Source organism: Tachypleus tridentatus, chromosome 12 (genome assembly GCF_004210375.1).
Source record: "Tachypleus tridentatus isolate NWPU-2018 chromosome 12, ASM421037v1, whole genome shotgun sequence".
In the NCBI taxonomy this organism is placed as follows: Eukaryota; Metazoa; Arthropoda; class Merostomata; order Xiphosura; family Limulidae; genus Tachypleus; species Tachypleus tridentatus.
The window spans coordinates 94,290,688-94,304,450 of record NC_134836.1 but is presented as its reverse complement, the minus strand read 5'-3'; the positions used below and the strand labels follow the sequence as shown (position 1 = coordinate 94,304,450).

The following is a 13,763-nucleotide window of genomic DNA, read 5'->3' as shown; positions in this document are numbered from 1 at the left end:
ACAGCTAGTCATCATCACCCACCACCAACTCTTGGGCTACTCTTTTACCAAAGAATAGTGGGATTGACCATCACATTATAACACCCCCACGGCTGAAAGGGCGAGCATGTTTGGTGCGACGCGGATTCGAATCCGCGATCCTTTGATTACGAGTCGAGCGCCTTAAATACCTAGTCATGCCAAGCGTTAGACAGAGGACGGTTATTCAAAGCTACTCACTACCAACTGCTACGTTTCGCTTCTTTCTTTGTAGGGTTTTCGGTCTCAATCATTAGGGAGAGTCAGGTTCACTTGTACATCTTCCCCCACCAAACTGCTTTGTTTTGTTTGTTTGTTTCTGAATTTCTCGCGAAGCTACGTTAGAGCTATCTGCTTTCAAGCTATTTTTTAAAAAAAATAAATAAAATTGAAAATTAGGTAGCAATATTTTGTAATAATAGATTATAATATATAAGAATAGCTATATGTTCTCACTTTTGTTAAGCATTTCGACCTGGAAACCAGTAGCTACAACTCATGTTTTTTGTTTTTTTTATTATAATTTCTGGTTTATTTGTTTTATTTTTTGTGTGTGCAAATCTACACAATGGGTTATATCCACTGTGCTTATCACAGGACTCGTATCCCAAGTTGTAACTATATAAGCCCTAAGTGTACTCTGAGCCATTACTGTTTATTTTCTATTTCTTTTTGTGCTTGGCTTGCGTGGTGTGCATGTTTGTTTGTTTTTATACATAAGGCCCGGCATCCCCGTCGCGTCAAACATGCTCGCCCTTTCAGCCGTGGGGGCGTTATAAAGTTACGGTCAATTCCACTATTCGTTGGTAAAAGAGTTGCCCAAGAGTTGGCGGTGGGTGGCGATGACTAGCTGCATTCCCTCTAGTCTTACACTGCTATATTAGGGACGGCTAGCACAAATAGCCCTCGAGTAGTTTTGTGCGAAATTAAAAAACAAAAACAAACAAAATTCTTGTACGTTCGGGTCTGGCATAGTCTGGTTGTTAAAGCACTCGCCTTACAATCTGAGAGTTGGGATTTTGAATCTCCTTCTTTGAATAAGCTCGTCATTTTGGTCGTGTTGGCATTATAACGTCACTTTCATTCCCACTGTTCATCGGTAAAAGTATAGCCCAAGAGTTGGCGGTTGGTGGTGATGACTAGTTTCCTTTCCTCTAGGGCAGTGGTTCCCAACCAGGGGTGCGAAATAACATTTGTTTTGGCCACCTTCACCCTTATTCTTAAATAAATAATTACTGTGAGGGGTGCGAGAACATTAAAACTTTTAGGGGTGCGGGGCATAAAAAAGGTTAGGAACCACTGCTCTAGTGATATAGTGCTAAATTAGGGACGCAAAGTTCAAACCAAACCTTATGCATTCAAAAGGTTTAATACAATTGATAGTTGTCTAAAATGAATAGGTGTTGAATATTATTTACATTACTTAGATCTGATAAGAATCTATTATATGTTATTTTAGAGTTTTATTTATGGGGTTGCGATCTCAGTTACTTAGCAAATGGAAACCTTTGTGAAATCGTAACAAAAATTTCAATTTCACAAGGCAATCTTGTTATTTAATCAAAACCAGCACTGTTTACTATTCAGTTCTGTTTCAAATGCTTTTTGCACAACAGTAAAACATTCCAGTATGAAAAATAAACGGTAACACTTGGTGTGACCAATAAGCCTCTTTGTAACTAATTTATCGTATTTGTCAGTCAAGTGTGAACAGATAAATTGTAGGGTACTGAATTTCCTTTATTAATGTTAAAAATAAAGATTTCATGTACAAAATGTGTTTTATTGTATTTTGTTCACTCACCATTAGTTGCGCTATTTTACTGCATTTCAAGTGGAACGCAGCAACGTAGCCATCACTCAGTTCGTTAACACTTTCAATAAAAATATAACACTGTGTATTTGTCTGCTGATAACACATTCTCTCATTTTTGTTTTGATTAAACTACGATACAATAAAAGCAGAACTAACCTTTCTTTTACACTTTATTTTACCTGTTTTATATAATAGAATGCAATATAAGTTTGCTTAAGGTTTCGTTTCTAATTTTGAGGTGATAGGATAGATGGAAAACAGCTAGTCAGCGCCACTTCCGTCTACTCTTGGGATACTCTTTTACTAACGAATAGTGGAATTGACCTCCACATTATACTCATCCTTGCTGAAATGGCGAATATGTTTGGTTGAACGGAGATTCGAATCCGCGACCTTTAAATTGCGAGTCAAGCGCTCTAACAACCTGGTCATGCCGAACTATTTTTTACCGACAAATAATAATTGACTGTGACTTTATAACACCGTTAAGGTGAGCGTTTTCGGAGGGACAGGTTCTAGCTCGCGACCCATAGTTTGTGAGTGAAGTACCCTAACCACTAGGCCTTGAATTAATTGGTAAATGTTTGTTTGTAATTAAGCACAAAGCTACACAATGGGTTATTTGTGCTCTGCCCACCACAGGTATCAAAATCTGGATTCTATTGGTGTGAGTCCACAAACATACCGCTGTGCCAACAAACATTTTCAAATGTTCATAAGTCATCGGTATTAGTACATTTTATTTGTATTAAATTTCAAAAAATTAGTCAACACATTTTCTTTGTATATAAGTTTCTTGCCAAAACAGCAGATTTCCTGACAGCCAGGGAAATGTAGATGATGAATAAATGGCTTGTTAAAAATAAGTTTGGTTTGAATTTCGCGCAAAGCTGCGAGGACCCTAATTTAGCAGTGTAAGACTAGAGGGAAGGCAGCTAGTCATCACCACCCACCACCTACTATTGGACTACTCTTTTATCATTGAATAGTGGGATTGACTGTAAAATTATAATGCCCGCACGATTGAAAGGACGAACATGTGTGGTGTGACTTGGGTTCGAACCCTCAACCCTCAGATTACGAATCGAGAACCTTAATCACCTGTTCATGCTGGGCCTCCCTAATTTGTAACATGTTTCTAGCTGCCAAAAGCCGCACGCTACAAAAATGAACAACTTATAAGAATTCAATAACACTGTGTGTATACAGTAGTTTTGGTTATATAATGACAATTGCATCAAAACTCTCCTCTTACGAACATGCTATCATAAAAAGGAACAATTCTTATCCAGTTCTTCTATCATAAAATTTTGTCTTACTTAGTTTCAATATTCTTTTCTGATTTAATTTAATAGATATAAATAGCAATTTTTAACACATCCAAATAAATTAAATTATATTAAGACTGGCGAATTTTCGTTTTCACATTTTACTAAATAGTAAACCACTTTTTGTGACTTTACAAATAATTAACTCAATTTGTATTCAACTCCTATTTATAAAACAAATTTTCTTATTAATCTATTAATCTCGGCTTGAGTTTTTTGTTGCTTTTTAAAGATATACACGAGTTTTAGGCTCTTACCTTTCATATCGAAATATTGCAAATAATATGCGTGGTTCGTCAGCTGTGCGTGAACCAACTTCTCAAAAAACGTAAAACGTGAGATATTAAACGGCGACCTTCACAAAAGTGCATAAGCGAGGAACTAACCACGATGTTACTTAGTGTTGACTTGGCACAAATGTCTGTGTTTTCCACGGTTCTTATCACTTGTGTTTGAAATAAGAACGACATAACACAGAAGACCCAATGTATTTAATACCGTGTAACAACGATCTTTTTAAACGTGTCTGTTTTCTACTTGAATAAGTAGGTACATAAATAAACGCTTTTTTCAGAAACTGAAATACAAATACGCCCCTTACTTCTAGTTATACAAATTAACATAACGCTATGTTTATATTTTAAACAAATTTGTGTCGACAAAATGGAATTATGCGCTACATTAATCTGTATAATAATATACTTTGAAACATGTCTGAACATGAAGCAAAAACGCGTTTTTTTTGTTTTTTTATAACAAGTAAATCAGTATAAACGCAAAACAAAACTCACGATGACAAACTTTCGAAATTCAGCATTTTGTTTGTGAGTGTTTAACAGCAGGATACCTGGTTTTCATAGTACTACGTTTAAACAATTACGTTTTATTGTTATGGTTAGAGTGGCTTCTAAGTCATGTGTCAATTTAAACAGAATTTTCAACTAAATGGTCAAGTACATGTATATCTGTCTTCAATTTTGAACGACTCTTCAGAAATAAAGCAGTAAGACAGCAGTGCCTGCCGCCAGAAGGGCCTTCCCTGCCTTTTAAAACAGAATTACAGTATTGATTGTCACTTTCATAATGCACCTGCAATTAAAAGTGATGAGTAAGATTGATGGCATTACGTCTTGAACTCCAGACTCTTCAATCAGCATCACGACACGCCAACCAACAGGTCAGGCTTACGTAAGTGCATTAGTAAAAATATACAGATCAAGTGTTCTCGCACAGGTTTATGCATTAATAGTTTTTTTTTAATTAATGTATTTAATTTTATATGGCTAGAACAATAAAAAGATGTATTTTCAGTTTTACTTCGGGGAAATTTCTAACACAGTTAAAAAACAGAATCCTATTAGAATCAGTTAGCAAAACAATTATGCAAATATTAAAAAAATATTCTAATAGGATGATTCGAAATAGAAAAGAACTTTCGTTTCATATCTTCGTTCTAGCTTTTCTTATTTTCATATATTTCCAAAATTATAATTGAACATATAACCGAAATTTATTTTACATGTTTTGTCTCGCTGGCACCACATTGTTTGGATGTTAAACACACAGCGATTTCGTGTTTTTTCTTTCCTCTTTTGTTTCAACTTAAGATATTTTCATGGATTTTATAAGTTTCCTTAGTATGTATGATTTACTGTACTAATCTAGTTTCATTGGCATTGCTAGTTTAATTTTTTCTAATTTTTTGTAGGCAGAATTAGGTATGCTTGCAAAAAATATCAGGTGGGAGAGAGCAATGTTCACATCAACTGCAAGGCGTAAGCATTTCTATGCTATTGACTGATGATAAGGTGAACATTAGAAAACAAAGAAAAAATGCAAATGCCTGTTGTAGCGTTCTTATTAACATTGACATAAATATTCGTTTTACAAACTTCTGATAATTTTGATACATTGTCTCAACAGAAGGTTTTCCCACTTTATTATAAGACATTAATGTCCGTTGTAAAGATCTGTATATGTTGTTAATGTAAATAAACCTGGAGAAAGGAATGACGTGTCCAGTTTTACACGACCTGGAAATAGCCAGGAAGAACACCGATGGCCTGCCAAACCAGAGTAAGCTATGGATGACCTCCTGACCTTCATTTCGCGACTCAGCTTTTGTTGGGTTATAGACCACAGAACGGGTGATGGCTGTTATCGTAGATTGCATCCTGTTTTGCTTTATTAGAGGCAGAACGTTTAATTTGTTGACAGACGAGTTTCGAAAGGAACACTGGAAACAGGATTCTTTGAGGACAGAATCTGTGTATAAAGTATTAGTATTAAAAATATATTTTACTCATTAGCTGTATCTACAGGAGTTCACCTCGAGATCAAGTAGTCGATCTGTGTTTATATCAAAGGAAATTGAGCTATAACAAAGTTACTGATAGATCTTATACACTAGTGAGATTTGGGTGGTATTATGACAAACGTTCTGATATGCAAAGTCTCTTGTATTTAGCACAAATACTGAGAAGTCTGTGCTTGTTGTGTTTCCTTTCAGAGACTTCTGTATAAAGTTCAAGTAATAGTTATGCATTGTTTCAGTGGTTAAATTAAGTCACACTGGCAGTTATTTATCATCATATTCGTAAAAGCGATTGTTGGCTATTGTTATATAAATGCATGTCTTAGTTATTCCTTTATGTAATTTCAACAGTATACTGGTAAACTTATAACGTTTGGAATAAATTTTAATAAGAATGGGGCTGTCGTGGCCTGATGCTTACAGTGTTGTGACTGTGAATCCAAGAGTTAATTATTTGAGATATACTACTGAGAAGACACGCTTCTCAATATGGATACGTCATAATATTAGGTTGAGGAATAATTTGTGAGCGTTTTTAAATAATTTCATTCAAGTTACATGCAAGACTATACAATACTTCAATGCATGAACACATTACACCCAAAACATTTATTATGATACTTTATTTCATGTAATACCTAGGTATATAGTATGCATTGTTTTAAACGAAATTGCAAGAAATTAAATGCGAAAAGCAGATGGTGTCGAAAATGCTCGATTTTGTCCACTTGACATTCCATTTAATGAGCTGAAAATGAAAGCAAAAATTAAAGACATATGAAAATCAAACACACCATCTATTAGAGCAAAAATTTATCTACCAAATGACATGAAATATTTTGCGAAAGCGTTTCATTTATGAATATATTTTTTTAACTTGAAAAAACGCTCACGAATTATTCCTCAACCCAATAATTATGGTCAGATCTCACTATTCGGTCTCCCAACAGTAGTACTAGGGTTGGTGATGGACACTATTAAATAGGTGATTTCCACCTTGTCTATTAGTTTACAAAAATGTACAGTTATGCGTGAAAAACTAGTGTTTAATTGAGTGATGAATAATTGTTTTTCCATCACTCAATTATTTTTCGTAATGAGGTTTTCTAAACTTTCTGTAGTTAACGAAATTAAATATAATATACTTTTTATCGATGATTGATGTCATTTTATGCAAAGCAATTATACGTTTTAATATTTTTGTAAAATTACTCAGGTTTGTATAAATAGGTGCGCATATTTTATATCTTAATGACTTTTAAAGACGTACGATAAGGCATAGAATGCTAGAAAAAGCACCCTTAAGTTTCATACCAACTCCAAGTGGCTGTTATCGACCTTGGTGTACTTCCGCAGTCTTCCGCTGTTCGTTAAATATTTTGGAAAAACACGTTTTCTGGAGTTGCATTGGTTGTTTCCGTGATGCGATTCCTGAGGTTGGCTTGTGTAGCTGGGTGTAAAATGACAATCGTAGACTCAAATCTATTCTTCACAGATAACATTCCACCAACGACATTAGTTCTCGAAAGTTTTACGTGCTTAAGGTAACGATCCAGCACAATCAGTCCACCAGCTCAGTGGGACATCATTGTCCAGTGACTCGAAAACAAAAAGTATAGTATGGGGTAGTGCTGTGTTCTGCAACAACACTAACAAACACCAATAACACATAATCTACCAACTGCTAGAAGAAGAAATAAATCTGGTTTTTTTATTTTTTTTTATTCTTCTTGCAATTGAGAGTTGATGTGTTATTGGTGTTTGTTGTTGCAGAACGGGGCACTACTCCATAATTTACTTTGTGTTTATGAGTCACTGGACAGTGTTCTTTTTTGTCGTGGAACAAAAATTCGGTCATAAGTTTTTCATTGAAAAACAATACAACAAAAACAGTTTCAGTTAAATGTCTGAATGATCACGCATAGTTTCGTATCTCCCAAACTTTGGTAAGGGTGCATGACTCTCAATTTGACGTTTACGGGTTCGAATCGTTGTTCCGCCAAACATGCTCGTCCTTTCAGTCGTAAAGGCCTTATACTGTGACTGTCAATCTCTCTATTCTTTGATAAAAGAGACGTCCAAGAGTTGGTGATGACTATTTGCCTGCCTTATAGTCTTACACTGCTAAATTAGAGACGGCTAGCACAGATAGCCCTCGTGTAGCTTCGCACGAAATTCAACGCAAACAAATAAACAAAACAAATTCCTAAGCTTTCGGAGTTGTATCTATTCATTGTTCAACACAAGTGGGGTGTTATTTCATCGAATACGCAAAGCAACCAAGGAACGTCTCATCATGATCTATTAAACCTCGTAGTCCTCCCTAGTAAGTCATTGAACGATCTCAATTTTGTATAGTGTGAAGGTTGAGTTGATTTTAAAATCTTAAAAACTGTATTAACCCTTGATCTCTAAACAAAAGCTCATAATCACCTAGTTGTGCCAGCCTTCCCCCAAAGCTTGGGAGATACAAAACTATACATGATCAGTCAGAAAGGTGTAAGATGCGTAACTAAACCTATTACTGCTTGTTGTGTTGTTTAGCAACGAAAAATTTATGACCCTATTTTTATTCCACGATGACACAAGAACGGCCTGGCATGGCCAAGCGCATAAGGCGTGCGACTCGTAATCCGAGGGTCGCGGGTTCGCGCCCGCGTCGCGCTAAACATGCTCACCCTCCCAGCCGTGGGGGCGTATAATGTGACGGTCAATCCCACTATTCGTTGGTAAAAGAGTAGCCCAAGAGTTGGCGGTGGGTGGTGATGACTAGCTGCCTTCCCTCTAGTCTTACACTGCTAAATTAGGGACGGCTAGCACAGATAGCCCTCGAGTAGCTTTGTGCGAAATTCCAAAAACAAAAAACAAACAGACACAAGAACATTGTCCAGTAACAAACAAACACAAGTTTTGCTGGACTACTTTGAAAGGCTCTAGTTTCTGAGGTTATAGTTTGTTTTTTGAATTTCGCACAAAGCTACTCGAGGGCTATCTGTGCTAGCCGTTCCTAATTTAACAGTGGGAAGGCAGCTAGTCATCACCACCCACCGCCAACTCTAGAGCTAAACTTTTACTAACGAATAGTGGGATTGACCGTAACATTATAACGCCCCCACGACCGAAAGGGCGAACATGTTAGGTGCGACCGGGATTCGAACCCGCGACCCTCAGATTACGAGTCGAACGCCTTAACTCACCTGGCCATGTCGGACCCTGAGGTTATAACTTCTTCACTTACACAAGGTCGTTTCAAGTCGTTAGTACCAAAGTTAATTATCAGAAATCGGACAGATTCTGACGTATTTTGACGACACTGGGTGCCCATTAATAAAAGTTAAGTAATTTGCGACTATAGAAAAATTTAAAGTGGTCGGGTTATAGGGATTTTATTAATTAATTAATTTAAAGTGGTCGGGTTATAGGGATTTTATTAGTTTCTCTCAATATTTTTTGAATCTACGTGTTTTTCTAACATCATAAAAGTATCACCACGTGAGAAACATGAATCCAATTGAGGTAAGTATACTCTTTTTTTTTTTTTTTCTAACATAGGTATTTCAGGCGATTCATTGCTTAAGTTCCTACAAGAACTCTTAGCCTTTATTAACGAACATCCAGTTCTGTCAAAATCCATAAATGGAACTAAAATAAACGATACCATGGCCATAACCAGTTTTCTTCCCGAATCAGTCCGATTTTTAATAATTCTCTTTGGGACTAACGACCTGAAACAATCCGTTAAGACTGCTGAAGATTGTTTCTCAGAACCTGAAAACACAATACGCTTACACTGGATTACCCAATGCTCCTTTTAGATGACTCTCATCTTGAGTTTTTAACTGCGTATGCCATCACCTTATTATACTATTTGATGAAGACCACGCATGATAGATTTGTCGGAATTGGCATGACGCGAGAACAATAGATTTGATTTCAGGATGGTCTGTGTGAGTTTTATTTTTCAGAAACGTTTATCGTTTTTGCACTGTCTATGATAAATGTCTTGAATCTTGGTATATGTCAAAATAATTCGGTTGGAAAGAAATATATGGATTTGGAGACCAATATCTACTTTAACACGTCTTTATCGTTCTTCGCTTAAAAAGTTTGTATGTGTTTTAAAGTATTTATGAACATTTGGAAACATTTGAACAAATAAATGTGAAAATAAACATCAGCAATGTTTTTTCCATGTTGCAAATTTTAATAATTTATTTTTCTTAAATAATGGTTCACTAACTTTGGTTTTCTCTGATTTTCGTGTTTTCGTTTTTGTGAAGAAGTTGGTGGATTTATTTACGTGCAAGCTATTCTATATTGTACATCAGCATTCAACAAGCTTACGAAACGAAGTTATCTTTTCTTCTTAAATCGCATCTAAATTTGTTTATATATTTATGTAACCGTGGCCGGAGGAAGAAACTTCCCGCTGTCTTCCTTTGACACCTGTCAATGACTGATGTTCTAGAGGAGGATAAGGAAAGGAGGGGGTTCAATATTGGCGCTAAACATTCGAATAAGATGAGTCTATCAGTCATCTTTAAGGCTAGAGGCGTCTCACATCAGCATCACGACATCATTATTTTCCTCCAGTAGTGTCAGAAACAGAAACGTTTACAAATGTATGAGGTATTAGAAATAGTGAAAAATGTGACTTAGATGTGAATTTTTAATTCGTAACAGCAGTCATTATAATAAAAAGGCAGTTTAAATTCTTCTCTAATCAGCATTCTACGAGGATTATGTTTTTGTAAAGTACATGCAATCAAGAGAAACTGTATTTCAACAATGTGTTATTGTTCCAAGACAATAAATTACCTTTTGAGTAATTAGCTTAATTCATTAGATACGTCTGGTATGGCCAGGTGGTTAGGGCGCTCGTCTAGTAATCAGAGGGATCACAGGTTCGAATCTCCATCACACCAAGCGTGCTTGCCCTTTCACCCGTGACAGTTACTCCAACCATTTATTGATAAAAGAGTAGCTCAAAAGTTAAGGGTTGGTGGTTATGACTAGCTGCTTTCCCCATAGTCTTACTCTGCTAAATTAGAGACGGGTAGGGCAGATAGCTCGAAATTTAGAAATCAAACAAGACAGTCTAACTTTTACCTGGCCAGGTGGTTAAGGCACTCGACTCGTAATCCGAGGGCCACGGGTTTGAATCCCCATCCAACCAAACATGCTCGCCCTTTCAGCTCTGAGGGTGTTATAGTGTGACGGTCAATCCCACTATTCATTGGTAAAAGAGTAGCCCAAGAATTGGTGGTAGGTGGTGATAACTAGCTGCCTTCCCTCTAGTCTTACACTGCTAAATTAGGGACGGCTAGCGCAGATAGCCCTCGAGTAGCTTTGCGCGAAATTCAAAAACAAAATACTTTTCAAGCCTTATGTAAACGCCTCCGACTAATATTAACTAGTGTTTGCTTTTAAGGCCCATAAATCGGATAATTACGAAAATTATATGTAAAAGTACAATATTTCATATATACTTTTACACCAATTATTTTTATTTAATGAAATAAAACATTTATACTTATGTATACATACTCTCATAAAAATGTATTCATTTATTTTTATAAATTTTCTTTTCATGTACCGCGATGAGTATTTTTGCAGAATCTTAAGCCACATTTTTTTAACTGTACAAGGTTTTGTCCTATCATCATTATATCATACTGAATATACTCTTCTCATTTCTACGTTTGAGCTTTCGATTTGTAGCGCCGGACTTAATTTTTATGTATAGCAATAGATGTAATGTCATATTTACCGTTTTCTCGACAACAAACCAACTTATTTGCTTACTAGTGAAAGTTCCAAAGTTACAATATGCCTTTCCAATTATTGTATGAAGAATGCATGACCTATTCACTAAATACTCCGCTCAACTTCTATCGTGTTTAAACAAAACAGTCAAATTACTCCTCACGTTATCGGAGATAACTTCTGTCATTTGGAAGTTATCAATACTGCACATGCGATTTCCCGCTTCTTATCTTCCTTCCTCCCTCCTTTATTGCCCGCCAAGACTTATCTCCAGTTTTAAAAAAAGTGGGAGGGGACACTTTAAATAGGTTAAAGGTGGGTGGTACCCTCATCAAAACTTTGTCTGACATATGACAGGATGATTTTAGAACATTTCCCAACATACATAAGCCGGTCTTTCAGTTGTTTAGTTCTTTCTTCCCATGGGATCAGAGGACGCCACTTGGCGGCAGGTCCATTAGGACACATTTTGACAGAGTGGAGTTTCGTGTAAAAGTTGAGTAAACTAAAAGTTTCCGGCCGATAACGCTCCTTTTAGAGGCCAACTTCTATATCCGTTAATTGTATCGAATGGTCAGTATATATATATATATATATTATACATGTTGTGTTCCAAAGACATTGTAGATATACAAGTAAATATAGTATTATTTAAGTTAGAGAAAAGCAAGGCTGTAAAAAATATATGGCCTTCTCTGTACAGTCCAATTCTAGGAACAAGCCGTATTCTGGCTTTACTAATGTAACACGCTAAAAAAACAAGAACCCGTAAAATCAAGTATCACAAAATAACCTTCGAAGATTACGTTCATATCTGCAATGGGCTCTGCATGGCCATGTGGTTAAGGCACTCAACGCGTAATCTGAGGGTGGCGGGTTTGAATCCCCTTCACATCAAACATGCTCGCTCTTTTAGCCGAGGGAGCGTTATAATGCACGGTCAATCTCACTATTCGTTGGTAAAAGAGTAGCCCAAGAGTTGGCGGTGGGTGGTGATGACTAGCTGTCTTCCCTCTAGTTCTACACTGCTAAATTAGGAATGGCTAGTGCAGATTGCCCTCGTGTAGCTTTGCGCAAAATTAAAAAACAAACAAACAAACACCACAGATGATCTTTCCGGCATTACTTCCATCCTCCAAAGGGACTGTGAATTATTCATTTATATTAGTATTGAAATAAAACTGTACGTTACTGTATACTGACGTTACGTCTCTTTGTTAGGCAACAAAATATTCCAAATAAAATTTACAGAAGTACTCTTATCTAGTTAAATATGATTGTTTATATATATCAGCATTACTGTGAATTTGTAATCTACAGTTTCTCAACCCATGGGTCGCGACATGGATTGTATCGTCAGGATGTGTGAAAGGGTTCCAAAAAACTTTTAAAGTAGCTAATAATTTATTTATTTATTCAATAAGCGTTTAACAAGCCAGGTGTTTTTCTCACTAAATCAATTTACAGGGTCACGACGAGCCATTCATGTTTAAAATGGGTCGTGAGTTTAAACAAAAGCTGAGAACCACTGTTCTAAGAATCTCGTAAATGTGTCTTCAATTTAACAATGCTCCATAATTAATTTCATAATGACTACAAATAGCAGTTCAAATGTCATGTTCAGGTTATTTAATATGACATCTACGTACGATCCATTCTATCGCTTTACCTGTACCACGTGTTTTACGGTTGCAGACCATAGTTATATATACATGCTGATGGTTTTTAAAGTCAATTCCGTTTGAGTTTTTAACTAAATAACTTTACTGTCATCAAAATACTTTTATTGTTTATGTTAAAAGTAAGTGCATCCTCTCCTGCTTCGGGCCCAAATATTTTGACATAGATGACGTCATTACTATAATTCGGCCGTTAGTTTGGAGTACACTGTCCAGTCACGGCCGGTCTCGCCACAATTTCCGGTCTTACCAATCCTGTTTCTATAACAGTAATGTCTATCTTACTTCGGTTATGATAGGAAAAGAAGACGACGAAATATTTCTGTCTAGACTTACACATATATACCGATTCTTATCTGTCTATTTCATTTCCTCCTTTGAAAGATGACAGCTTCTGTAATATGCTTGTTTCCCATTTAAATGAACCGTAGAATAAGGCTGATTCCGGTACGGGATTCACAGTGCTTTCCTCCTCTGGTAATCTTCTCTGAAAAAAGGAAAGTTTTTGTTGTTTTTCCCTTTTTACCTCCACATCAGTTTAAACATCTTTAACGTTTTGACAGTTCTTTCCAAATAAACAACTGCACATCTCATAACAAATAAGATCGGGTTAAATTTGACTTTGTGATTTGAAACAAAGTTTAAAAAATATTTGATCTCTTTCGAATAGTTCACTATTATTCTATAAGAGAATAAGTAACACATCTAGTCAGTTTATTAAATTCGTAACGCCAAAATTCTGATTTCACACTATCAGTGCTTTATTTTCGTGATATAATGCAGTAGAATGCAAATATCAACAACTTGTTTTAGCCTATGGTGGATGGTCAAAAACATTTTGT

The 13,763-nt window shown here is 36.1% G+C and overlaps 1 protein-coding gene across 7 annotated transcripts in view; it reads left to right on the top strand.

The window, feature by feature from the left end:
• The window catches only part of LOC143234037 (netrin receptor UNC5C-like), a 131,041-nt gene that overhangs the window by 24,203 nt on the left and 93,075 nt on the right, over window positions 1–13,763 (top strand). The window contains exon 1 of one of the 7 annotated variants that reach the window (XM_076471058.1): window positions 4,075–4,339. The exons of 4 other annotated variants lie outside the window; for them this stretch is intronic. The gene's annotated coding sequence lies outside the window, so the exon portion shown is untranslated. Of the gene's footprint in view, window positions 1–4,074; window positions 4,351–11,674; window positions 11,816–13,763 lie in introns of those variants that run through there. 2 more of the 7 variants (XM_076471056.1, XM_076471057.1) reach the window with 2 other exon arrangements.